Source organism: Prunus mume, linkage group LG3 (genome assembly GCF_029339155.1).
Source record: "Prunus mume cultivar Tortuosa linkage group LG3, ASM2933915v1, whole genome shotgun sequence".
NCBI lineage: Eukaryota > Viridiplantae > Streptophyta > Magnoliopsida > Rosales > Rosaceae > Prunus > Prunus mume.
This window is the reverse complement of record NC_142700.1, coordinates 25,630,794-25,644,120: the sequence shown is the minus strand read 5'-3', so window position 1 is coordinate 25,644,120 and position 13,327 is coordinate 25,630,794. Positions and strand designations below refer to the sequence as shown.

Below are 13,327 nucleotides of genomic sequence, written 5' to 3'. Positions count from 1 at the left end.
GTCCATTCCCCCATCAATGGTGGATTGCTTGTGGAAAGGAATGATTATAAGGTCTGCACTCTTGTCGTCAGCAAGGTTGCAAATGTCCTCGTGCATGGAGGTGTAAGAGGACACAACAGTTAAGTGCCTCCACTGACAAGCTGCCTTCTTCGCTTTCGGTCTCAAGTTTTTCAAAGGCAGCAACAATTTGGTTAGAAGGCGAAGAGTGCTTTTGATTTTTGGCTGTAATTTCAGTTGTGTTACGAATATTGCTGCATGTGTCGTGGACTATGAGCATGGCCGAAGCATGGCCACCGAGCTCCACCAGATGGACCGCAAAGACGAACATCGGGGATTGTTTGGTGGGATTGGAAGTCTCCAACAGATTGATGATGCTTGAAACATTGCTTGTTGAATGGATGCAAATAAGGATTCGAAACTCTGAGTTGGGTTGTATGCTTCTTATGCTTCTGTGTGTGTGCTGCTTAGATGGCCCATTCGACTTGTAAATCAAAGCCAAAATGGGTCCAACCGCTGCCGTCATTATCACAATTGCAAGAATCATTACTGAAAAAGTATTGTGGTCCAAAACCTGCATTTATATATATTTGCCAATTAAAACGATATAAAATCAAGAATTTAACACATAGTTTTAGGATATATATTTCTTAGATGTAATTTATTTGTACTTTGTTTAGGGGGACGCTTGGTAATACCATTGTACCACATTTACTGACCAGTTACTATGATCATTGTACTACGTACATTCACTGACCATATTACTGAACACCTCTCTAATACATATAGGTTCCACATATTGAAGTGGTCAGCAAAATGGCCAATAAATGTAGTACAAATAGCATTAAACATAACCTTAATAAACAAAGAGACCTATTACCATAAGGAAAATTAAAAAAATATTGGAAACAAAATTTCTAAAAGGGAAAATGACTAGTGCCATTAATTACTACCAGTAAATTAAACTAATAACTTAACCTTTAATTTTGATTTTCCTAAATACAGTAGTAAACTTACATAACTTGAATATAGTATTACTTAAACCCAATACTAAGCCTAGAAGGCATGCATTTGGCCATATGTTATATACTAATTAATTATTAAGGACTTGATTAATGAATCATGGAATTTTGTGTGTGTGTGTGTGGATTACATACATACATGTAAGTCCCTCCCAGAATTGAGGATTATTGTAGCCAACAGGCCTTTGGCGTTCATGACTAGTCCGAAAGCCAAACTGTCCCTCACCGGCATTTTGTTGATGATGGCAGCGACGGAAGTCACAATAAATTTAGCAAGGAAAGCCAGGGCAACAATTGACATGACAATTAGAAGGCTTGCACTGCGAAAGACAACATCGACATGCGTTCTCATCCCAAGAATCAAAAAGAAGAGGGGCAGCAAGACTTTTGACACAAAGTCCTCAACCTTTTCGGTGATTACAGTTTTGAGCTCTCCCTTGGGCAAAATGGCTCCCAACATGAAGGCCCCAAGAATGGAATGTGACCCGAACGCATCACTAATGAACCCAAACAGCAGAACCCCGGCCATGATGAAGCATATTTGGTTGTCCATGTCGTACTTTTCGTTGAAAAAGCTCGTGTTGCAAACCATCCATGACAGCACCGGACGAAGCCCGTATACACAGAATATGATCAATGTGAAGGTGGACAACACTGTGTAAAGTTTGCCATCGCTGACTATGGCCACTGTGATGACAAGAAGAACCCAAGAGACAAGGTCGTTGATGACGCTTACGGAGAGGGCGGTCCTGCCAACGTCGCTGTGGAGGAGCTTGGCATCGGCAAGTACTTGGGCAAGTTCGGAGAAGTTGGTGGTGGCAAGGGTGGTGCCCCAGAAGAAAGGACCATAAGTAGTAGCCTTTAGTGGGTGGGAGTTGGGTGTTAGGGTTTTGTAGAGGAGATAGCCAAGAGGGAAGGGAACTAGAATTCCAGCAGTGGCAATGCTCCAAACTTTTTTTCTGGCCTGCAAAATTGGCTTGAAATCGACCTCTAAGCCCTGGAGGAACATGTAGTAAATCAACCCCAAGTTGGCCATTGTCTCTATGGTCAACATGCTATTGACTGGAAATAGGTATTTGCGAGAGAACTGGGTTTTCAGGATAAAAGATGGACCCAAAATTATGCCACCCTGCAATGTGCATGCATGCATATGCCAATGTATTACTATTTGTCCTTGTCATAAAAATATCAATATTATGCCTATAGATGTGATATTTACGTGACGTTGGTTGGACTGTATAGTTGGATTATTGATTAAATTGATTCTCAATTATCGTTCCATCACAATAGAATTTTGATAATAAAGCATAGAGCATAGAGATACAGAATAGAATTACAGATTACTTACAATAGTGTAAGCAACGATGCGAGGTTGGTGCAAAGGTGCAAGGAGAAGCTTGAGAAAGTGGCATATAAACATAATGAGACCCAGTTGGGTGAAGAAGAGAGGAAGATTTGAAAGCAAGGCATTCTCAGCCTTCCACATCCCAGTCACGTGTGTTATCGTTTTATTATAACATACCCTCGTAACGTCTGCTTCTACTACCACGTCATTGTCCCATAGTGCATCATCCATTACGTACGATACTTGTATTTACAATTCCTTTTTATAAAAGTGATATTAAAGAATTGAGGGATTCGAACAAAAGACCTCAAGTGCAAAAGTAACTGCTCTTACCTGCTTGAGCTACAAACTATACTTACAAATAAGATAATAGGAATTCTGGGTTTCTGTCAGCCCTCCCTAGCTACCTCAGGACGTCTTTCCTTTGCCTTGGATGACGTCCAAATCGCTAGAAACACCACTCTCATCAAAGACAAAGACAAAGACTATGACAATGAAACTAGAACAGAAAAGTGATTGTTATCACACAACACAAATTAAAGAGGAATGAATAGAAATCAAAGTTTCGATACTGAGGGATTAATTAGTTAATTAGTTGCGCCTAAACTAGCTGTAACCTCTTCTTAATTTGTTGGTGGTTCGTTCAGTTTGGTTGGCATCCACGCATTATTAGACTTTTTTTAATAAATTTTTTGGTGGCATCCATATATGCATGCATTAGACTCTTCTTAATTAAGCTGTAATTTGGTCCACTTTCACGGCTTCCATGCAGCTGTCGATCGATAACTAATCTTTTGTCCCAACAGAGTGCCCTGAACCAAGATTTGATGATCTGTCTTATAACTAATCTTTGATGTGAAACTTACCAAATTAGATGTTGAGTAAAAACTGAAATATGGAAAAACTTTGAGGTACAATTTGAATTGTTTTCTTAAAGTGTTATTTGTCCCCCTCTCAACTGAGTTTGCTAATGGGTTCTTGGCAAACCACTTCCAAGATACAACAAAGTCTGAAATCTGCAAATAGCAAAAGCTCGAAGAATTCCCTTAGAAATTACTATAAGGAAATTATATGATTGTAGAAGTGAAGAGAGAATGCGAAACTATTTTGGATTGGTTTATGATATGTTTCTCTGTTAACAATAGGTATATATAGAGTACAGAAGGAATCCATCCAATTAATCTGAAAGTGTGCAACGCCACTTTCTCAAAGGACACTACCTTTACTATAAGCTCTAGAGAAAGTAGCCTCGCTATCACAGTATAAAGTAATGGATGACATCAGTTGTGGCCACAACTTTATTTCTAGTAACATATTTCTAAGCCATCCGCTTCTTTACCTGCCGCTGCCAATGCTATAAATTCAGATTCCACCCTAATGTTGAATGTGCTATACATGTTTGTTTCTTTGAAGCCCAAGAAATTGCTCCTCATACAATGATTTGATCAATTTACAAACTTCCTTTTCATTTATAAGGAGAACAAACCCTTCTGGTTGTTCCCAAGGGCGGAACTAAGTGTAGGCTCAGCTAGCTCCAGTTCAGTGCTGTTTTTCCGCATATAGGCTTAGCTTTACAAGCCAAACTAGGGTAAGTCAACTACTAGCCCACCACTTTAGGTGGAAATAAGCCCATCAATGCAACCAATCTCTACACCACATACACACCTCTGCAAACGAACTCTACACGTGTTGGTTCATGATTTAATGAAAAAGAATTTTGTGATTTACGCCAACGTTTACAGCACAAAAGAAACCAAATTATAATTAAAAAAAACTCTAACATCTATAAAGCTTATATATAAAATATAAAATATAAAATAAAAAAAATTCTTAACACCATCCTCTTTTCTTTCAGCTTTTTTTTTTAATGTGTTTCTCCTTTTCTTTCAGCTGAGAAGGTCTTTGGCCATGGATAGCCATTATATAATGTAATTTACAACATAGGTTTGATTATCTATCTATTCAGATAAACTCTGTTGGAAAACCATCAGTATTCGAGTTTTTGAACTCTCAGGAATTCGCATGTGTTGACAAAAAAGTAATGGGAAATACCTTCTTATTTCATATTGGTCGGGATTGTGGGTATTGAGGTTTTACAATCAAGCCAAGATGGGTGGCAGATCTGCCATGATAAGAAATTAAAAAAAAGGCCATCTTCACATGTACATACAAATGATATCTTCCAGGGCAAACAATATACTTTAATGGATGTGAGCTATTGGTGCATAATAAGTATCGAAGTAATCTATTCCCTTTTTCTGTTTAAAACCTTTAGCAAACAACCTGGCTTTAAAGGTTTGAATTGACCCATCTTTGTTGTATTTCCTTCCAAATACCCACTTACAACCAATTGCTTTAGACCCTTGTGGCAAGTCCACTAAAACCCATATGGTTTGACATTAATGAATCTATCTCATCATCTATTGCCTCTTTCCGGAAGGTAGCATCTCTTGAAGCCATTGCTTCGCTTAGACTTTTAGGATCATCTTCTATATTCAATACAATGGGTATCTTATTTAGAACTTGATTTATGTCTCCTACTAAAAATACAATAGATTAAGATGAAATAAAATCTGGATCTGGAGTCTTTTTTTTTCTTATTCTTTGAATTTTTCTAGGTTCAGTAACAGTTTGAGGCTGTTTTCTTTTCTCTCTTTGAGAAGAACTAGTATCCATAGAAGACAAAGGTGCTTGATCATTTCCTTGTACAAACCTTGAATCATTATAGAATTTATTTTCTATAAATTCAACATCTCTAGGTGTCTTATTTAAGACTGCATGCATTTACTTTCTTTTTCTTCACATATCAATATTTGGCTATTTTATTTCAAAAAAATATAGAAGAATAAAACGAGAATGCAACATTTGTTGATAAATACTCTATTAAGAATTATGCTCTTGTCAAAGCACTTGGCCGAGAGCGTCAAGTAAGAGGAATTGGGTTTGGCCCGAGATATATGGGCATGTCTGCCACTAATGTTGCTTCTAAATAATCGCTCTTGATTTGGGTTTCTTTGGGATGTGAAATTGGATGAGTTGGTGCTGAAGTGAAATGGGTTCTGATCACTTGTTCTTGTCTTTAAGTTACTAAAGCAAGCTGCAAGCAGAAGCACTGAGATTGAGAGAGAATATCGAGAGTTTCGGAAATATCGATGGTCCAAAAACATGGAAATATCGATGAAAATATCGAGGAAATATCGATATCGATAAAAATTGAATAAAAATCACGGAAATTGTTATAAAAATTTGGAAATTTTTATTGTAACTTTAGAGGATGTTTATTGTAACAACCCAAACCTAAAATTAATATTTAATTATTAATTTATTGGAGGAAAAGACTAAAATGCCCTTAGAATTTTTATTAGGTCAAAGGTTGACTTTTTGACCAAGAAGGAATTTGAGAATTTCAGTTATACCGTTGCGTAGAGCGCAGCGAGATGAATTCGTAGACACGTAGTGGGCCCAAATCCGAGTTGTATTGAAGGAGATACAGTCAAAATAAGTTGGAGGGCAAAATAGTAATTTGGAAGGTCATTTTTTTAAAAACCTTCATCTTCTCTCTCTCTGTCGAGCCCCACCCGATTTTCCCTCCAGCGGTGGCTTCCAAGAGCCACGGCGGGCCATGGGACCGGACCCAAGCGGACGGCGACTTCCCCTTCCCTTTCGGTCAAACCCCACCATCGAAACCGACAGAACCGCGGAATTAGCCCAGAAAAGCCGATTTTTAGCAGAATTTTCGAGCTTCCGTTCTCCCTCCTCCGGCCACCAAACCAGTCGAGTAAGGTATGGATTTCTAGCTATTTTTTCATGCTCTAGCTGATGGTTGAGTAGGATTTGAGGAATTTCTAGCGTGAAAGGGTTAATTTCGAACCTAGGGTTCGGCCGGTTTTGAGATCACGGTTTCAGCCACTTCCGGCCACTTTTTGGGGTATGTCCAAAAACAAAAGTGGTTCCAAATAGGGTTTTACCTAGGATAGGAGTCTTGAGCCGAGATGTTGAGTTTTTCCGGCGAAGCGTTATCGCTTTAGGCACCACGAGCTGCAAGCGCGTGTGGCGGCGCGTGGGCAACAAGGTGGGGACCATAGTCAGTCCTAGAATGATCTCCTAGTCCTCACGAGCGCGTAGGATTTCGCGGAACTTATTTCGGATATCGTTTGAACTCCGAACGGATCTCGCCTAGTATGCGATTTCCGGGTTCAACCCGTTTGAACCATTGGATCATAGTTAATTCCAAGTATGTTAATCTAGGTATTTCCAGGATCGTGTAGTATTTGACGGATCGTAAAACGGAGTCCCGGATACTCCAGAAATGTCAGCCGTAGAGTATGTTCCACGGATAAGTAAACCATTACAAAATAAACAAACCGATTCTGTCGAGAACAGAGGAGAGAACTACGTGTGGCTTGATCCTCGGTAAAGTGCGTAGGCAGCCTCGATTACAGCGCAGCCACGAGTTAGGGCCCCGAGTTTGTGTTAGCGTTTTGGTCATTTGGTCATTTTTGACCCATAGTCACCAAGTGTCAGTTTTAAACAGGTTTCGACCCGGATTCCAAAGTGGGAATTGGATCAGGTCGTTTCATTTATTTAGTCAATTGTCTATTATTTTATGACAAAAAATTGGAATAAAATGCATGGCATGGGTTTTGCTATCTTTCTCTTCTTCTTCCTCAAGAGAGAATCAAATATTTCATCTATGAGTTTTTCCAATTGATTTCTTATTTGAAAAACTGCATTTGAAACACGAATCTGCATCTAGCTACTTAAATCATTCTCTCATTTATATCTAGGTTAGATTCAAGACTGATTTCTTCAAGAGCATGGTTTCTTGAAGAAATTGGTCATTCTCCTTTGAATCCAAATTTTGGTTTCAGTCTGTGTTGGAGCTTGCAAGCTAGTGCTATGGGATGAACGAGCTGGAGAAGGAGCTGCCATTGCCATGAAGAACTGAGCTTCAAGTTTTGCTAAGTTGGAGAAGAAGATTGCACGAAGGAGGTATAACTCATATTCCTAAATACATCTAGGTGTTTCTTGAGCTTGGTTGTGTTTCCTTTGTAAGAATCTTTTTCTACTTAGTGGAGTGCCTGGTCGGTTGATGACTCCCAGTACCAATGGTGGGTTTCTGGGTGAACAAATTTTGTTTTGCATATCTGTAATTTTTCTGGGTTTGTGTTCTTGGTGGTTGACTAGTCATCTTTATCTGTTGTTTGGTATTTACTTGATAATGATGATTTCACACACTTTCACCATAGTTGTTGCTAACACAGGGGATGCCTAGATTGACGAGTCCTTTTGAGTGCTTAGGTTGTCACTAGTAATCTTCTAGGGTTGCAGGTACTTTGTGGCATGCTCTGTGTGTTCTCTTGATTGTGGTTGTTCATGACTAGCAGTTGACTAGTCATATGTGTATTTGGTCAAGCTCTAAATTGTGTGAAGATTGTTGTGTTGTTGTGTCTTGTTTGTGTTGTTAAATTTACCGCTCGTCACCTAAGTACCAATTTCAATTGGTATCAGGGCTTCAGCTCTTAACATAAATAGAGAGATCCTAGGATTTGTTTTGGTGTTTAGGTGTGCTCACTATGGAAAGGGATCGAGTTGCTGGATCTTGCAACTCCCCTCCTTATTTTGACAGCAATAACTACGCTGCATGGATAGAAAAATTTGAGATATCCCTTGATGCTCTTGATGAGTATGCAAGTGGGTATCTCACAAAAGAATGGGTTGCTCCGGTCAAGGCTGTTGAGGGTGAAGTTGTGCCCAAGCCTAGGTTAGAATGGATTGAAGCTAAGGTGTTTGCTGCATATTCAAACAAGAAGGCTAGAAATGCCTTAGTTACAGCCTTGTCTAGCACACAGTTTGCACATATACAACACATTTCTAATGCTAAACAGGCTTGGGATAAACCAAGGGTGGTTCATGAAGGGGATGACCAAGTTAGAACCCTAAAACTTCATATGATGCTTGCACAATTTGAAGAACTTAGGATGTCTGAAACTGAGTCTATTTCTGAGTTCTATGGGAGAGTTGAGATGATCACAAATGAAGCCATGAGTCTTGGTCAACCTATTGAAGAGCTTCTTGTTGTTCAGAAAATTCTTTGTGTTCTACCATCTAGGTTTAGAACAAAGAAAACCGCAATCATGGAGGTCCAAAACTTAAATGAAATTATGCTTGGCAAGGTTGTAGGAAAATTTAAAACCTATGAGATGGAGTTGAATATGGAAGAAAATGACATTAAAAAATCAAAAAATGTTGCACTTCAAGGAGTGCATGTTTCCTCTCTGAAAGGTGGTGAAAAATCCTCAGGTTTTGAGGATGAGATGCCTTGTTTGTCAAAAAATTTAAGAGAATTCTTAAGGATAAGGGAAAGTTTGCTAGAGAGGGCAGCTCTGGTAGTGAAAAACAATTTAGACCATCAACTGATCGGTCTAATGAAAGGAACAAGGATGTCAAACCTTTCACTAAAGATTTTAGAAAATTTGTCAAGTGCTTCACATGTGGAGGCATTGGGCACTATGCTGCCGACTGTGCAAACAATCAGAAAAAATACTCCAAAGAAAAGGACAAGGCTATGAAAGTGAGCTGGAGTGAGAGTGAAAGTGAAGTGTCTTAAGAGGTTTCATCTTCCTCTGATGATGATGACCAACAAGTTGCCTTTGTTGCCTCTGTGCAGCCCATGTCTGATGAATCTAATTCTGAGTCAGATGACCTGTCATACGATTCATTAGGAAGAAAATATGATTGCTTGTTCAAAGAGACTTTGTCTTTGAAAGAAGAGAGCCTCAAACTTGAGGTGAATAACCAAGATCTTCAACATGAAATTCTCATCTTAAAAGAAACCAAAAAGGAGTTGAGTGACAAATTTGAGTCTCTAGAAAAAGAAATTGTTGCTCTCGTGTCAATTAAGAGTAATCTTGAGAATCAAGTTAATGTGCTCAAGGACAGCAACATTGGTTTCCAGAACTCAAACAAACAGCTCCTAAGTGAATTGAATGTAGCAAAAAGTAAGATTATATCTGTGACCATTGGTGCCTCAAAAATTGACAAAATGTTGAATATGGGAAAACTTCATGGGGACAAAGGTGGTCTTGGATTTAATCACTTTGGTTCTAGTTCATCTAGCTTTACCACTAAGTTTGTCAAGTCAGAAACTCCAGTCACTATACCTCCTGATGTTCAGTAGGTAGTCAAGAAACCTAAGTTTGTTCCAACTTGTCACAGGTGTGGGTTGACTGGTCATATTCGACCAGTTTGTCATACGTATAGCAAAGATAAGACCAGAAAATTGTCTTCAAAATCTAAAATTAATCCCAAATCTTTGCAAGATCAAGTTGATCATTTGCTAAATGAAGTAACCAAGATTGCCAAACTTGTCTCCCTCAAAATGAGTTCGCCCATTGTGCCTAAGTCTACTTGGATTGCAAGAGGTCATACCAAATCTCTTGTTGTGCTAAATGCTTTTGCTGCTTCAAACACCAACTCTTGGTACTTTGATAGTGGCTATTCCAAACATATGTCTAGGGATAAGAATGTCTTCTCATCTCTCAACCCCTTTGATGGAGGCACTGTGACATTTGGTAGAGGTCATAAGTCTCAAGTTGTTGAAAAATGTACTGTTTGTATCCCTGGTTTACCCGAGCTTAAGAATGTTAGATTTGTTGAGGGTCTCACTTCCAATCTCATTAGTGTGAGTCAGCTGTGTGATGATGGAATAGTAGAAGTTAGATTCTCCAAGCATGGCTGCAAAATCATTGGAAAAGGTGGCAATGAGATTATGAGTGTGGCAAGGTCTAGGGACAATTGCTATTGCATTGATGGTGTCAATGATGCAACAGAAATAGTTTGCAACAAGGTTGTGAATGAAACAAGAGTTTTGTGGCATCAAAGACTTAGACATGTGAACTTTAGAGACTTGCATAAATTGTCCAAGAGAGAGTTAGTAAGTGGTCTACCAAAGCTTGACAAATCTAATCAACATGTTTGTGAAGGATGTCAATTGGGCAAACAAGTTAGAGTGTCACACAAAAAGGTCAAACACATTCAAACAAATGTAAGTCTAGAACTTGTTCACATGGACCTTGTTGGTCCTATCCAAACCGTGTCCCTTGGTGGAAAGAAATATATTCTTATCATGATTGATGATTTCTCTAGGTTCACTTGGGTCTCATTCTTACGTGAGAAATCTGAAACTTTTCAAAGGTTTAAGTCTGTTTGCCATCTTTTACAAAAAGAGAAGATGACTAATCATCTGCCTCTTGTTAGAATTAGAACAGATCATGGCTCTGAGTTTGAGAATTCTCAGTTTCTGAAATTTTGTGAAGAGATGGGAATTAAACATGAGTTCTCTGCACCTATTACACCTCAACAAAATGGTGTTGTGGAGAGAAAGAATTAAGTTCTTGTTGAGATGGCAAGGGTGATGCTAAATAGCAAAAATCTTGCTAAACATTTTTGGGCTGAAGCTGTAAATACTGCTTGTTACATCTCAAATAGGGTATTTGTGAGGTCTGGTACCAAACAAACTCCCTATGAGATTTGGAAAGGAAAGAAGCCTAATGTGTCATATTTTAGAGGCTTTGGTAGCACATGCTATATTCTGAGAGATAGGGAGCATCTTGCTAAGTTTGATTCTAAGTGTGATAAGGGAATATTTCTAGAGTATTCCACCTTAAGCCGAGCCTATAGAGTGTACAACTATAGGTTCAGAACCATCATAGAATCCATAAATGTCACTATTGATGATTTTGCTGCCTCTACGGAGATGGCATTAGATGAGGATGATCTTTTTCCTTCTCATTTTGAGCAAGAATCTCGAGGTCTGGATCTTGTGGTTGACCTGTCAACTTTTGGAAATTCTGTACCGGTTGACTGTCAACCCCTTCAACTTCTGGTTCCATTTCATCTGTCCAGGCTGCCAGCTCTCATGCTGATCATAGTCCTCTCACTCAAACTGAGAGTGTCATTATTGGCCCTCTTAATCAGGTAGTGAGAACTAGGAAACAACTAGCTCAAGAAATTTGCCATGTATGTTATGTCCCAAAGGAAGAGCCTAAAAATGTGAAAGAAGCCTTGCACCATGGTGAATGATTTCTTGCAATGCAGGAAGAATTAAACCAATTTGTGAGAAATGATGTTTGGTACCTTGTTCCTAGACCAATCAACACAAATGTCATAGGCACTAAGTGGATTTTCAAAAATAAAACTGATGAGCAAGGTAATGTGGTAAGAAACAAGGCTAGATTGGTTGCTCAAGGATACACTCAAATGGAAGGCATTGACTTTGATGAAACTTTTGCCCCTGTTGCAAGATTAGAATCAGTTAGATTACTTCTTGCCATTGCTTGTCACTTGAAATTCAAACTTTATCAAATGGATGTCAAAACTGCCTTCTTGAATGGTATCCTAAATGAAGAAGTCTATGTTGAGCAACCAAAGGGTTTTGAAGATCCACATAATCCAAATAATGTGTTTCCGTTAAAAAAGGCACTCTATGGTTTGAAACAAGCTCCTAGAGCATAGTGTGAGAGGTTATCCTCTCATCTTCTAGGAAATGGGTATGTTAGAGGGTCAATTGACAAAACTTTGTTTGTAAAAACATTCAAAAAGGATGTCCTGATTGCTCAAGTGTATGTTGATGATATTGTGGTTGGTTCTACCTCTGACGTGCATGTTCAAGAATTTATTCATGTCATGACTAGTGAATTTGAAATGAGTCTAGTAGGTGAGCTTAACTATTTCTTAGGTCTTCAAATCAAACAAAGCCATGATGGGATCTTTGTATCTCAATCCAAATATGCAAAAAATCTTGTGAAAAAATTTGGTTTGGAGGGCGCAAAATCTGCAAGAACTTCAATGAGCACTAGTGCTAAAATTGTAGAGACTTGCATGGCAAAAGTGTGGATCAAACTCTCTATAGAAGCATGATAGGAAGTCTCCTATACTTGACTGCTAGTAGACCAGACATTTCTTATACTGTTGGTGTGTGTGCTAGGTTTCAAAGTGACCCAAAAGAGTCTCACTTGTTTGCTGTTAAGAGAATCATAAAATATGTGAGTGAGACTGTTGAGTTTGGGTTGTGGTATACCTATGACACTTGTGTCAATCTTGTTGGGTATAGTGATGCCGATTGGGCAGGTTGTAGTGATGATAGGAAAAGCACTTCCGGGGGGATCTTCTATGTGGGCAACAACCTTCTTGCTTGGCATAGCAAAAAACAGAACTCTGTCTCCTTATCCACTGCTGAAGCAGAGTATGTTGCAGCTGGAAATTGCTGCACTCAACTCCTTTGGATGAGACAAATGTTGGAAGACTATGGTCTTGCTCAATCATGCTTTCTAATCTATTGTGACAACATGAGTGCCATAGATATTTCAAAAAATCCTATTCAACACTCTAGGACTAAGCATATAGACATTAGGCACCACTTTATTAGAGATCTTGTGGAAGACAAAATTTTATCTTTGGAATTTGTCCCCTCTTAAAAACAGCTAGCAGATATACTCACCAAGGCCTTGGATTTTCATAAACAAGTCACACTTAGGAAGTCCATTGGCCTTTGCTCAATTGATTGATTAGCTTGTCTGTTCCTTGTCTTCAACACATTCCAAAACAGTTGACTAGTCATCTTGCTTGTAGTTGACTAGTCAAGTCCAAATATATATGTGTTTTGAAATTGATATGTCACTGTTCATATCTCTCATCTCTGATGGTGTGAAGGTTGAATGCTTTTGTGCTTTGTCTGACTTGTGCATAATCCCTTTTCTTGTTTAAGAGCTATTAGATGAGACTTAAATCGTGCTATCTTGTCCTCTTGGTGAGCCAAGTATCTCTGCTTCATTTTGGACTGTCTTTGTTAATGTCTCTTAGCTTATCTCACTCTCTTAGCCAATCTATTTAAAATCCAAAAAAAAATAGGGAAGTGTGACCAATGTAGTCATGGCTCTACGAAAGTATAAGGTGATATGAT

General features: G+C 38.7%; 1 pseudogene; it reads right to left on the bottom strand.

The window, feature by feature from the left end:
* Window positions 1–1,146: 1,146 nt before the first annotated feature.
* LOC103327217 (cation/H(+) antiporter 15 pseudogene) lies at window positions 1,147–2,055 on the bottom strand (annotated as a pseudogene).
* Between the last annotated feature and the right edge of the window lie 11,272 nt (window positions 2,056–13,327).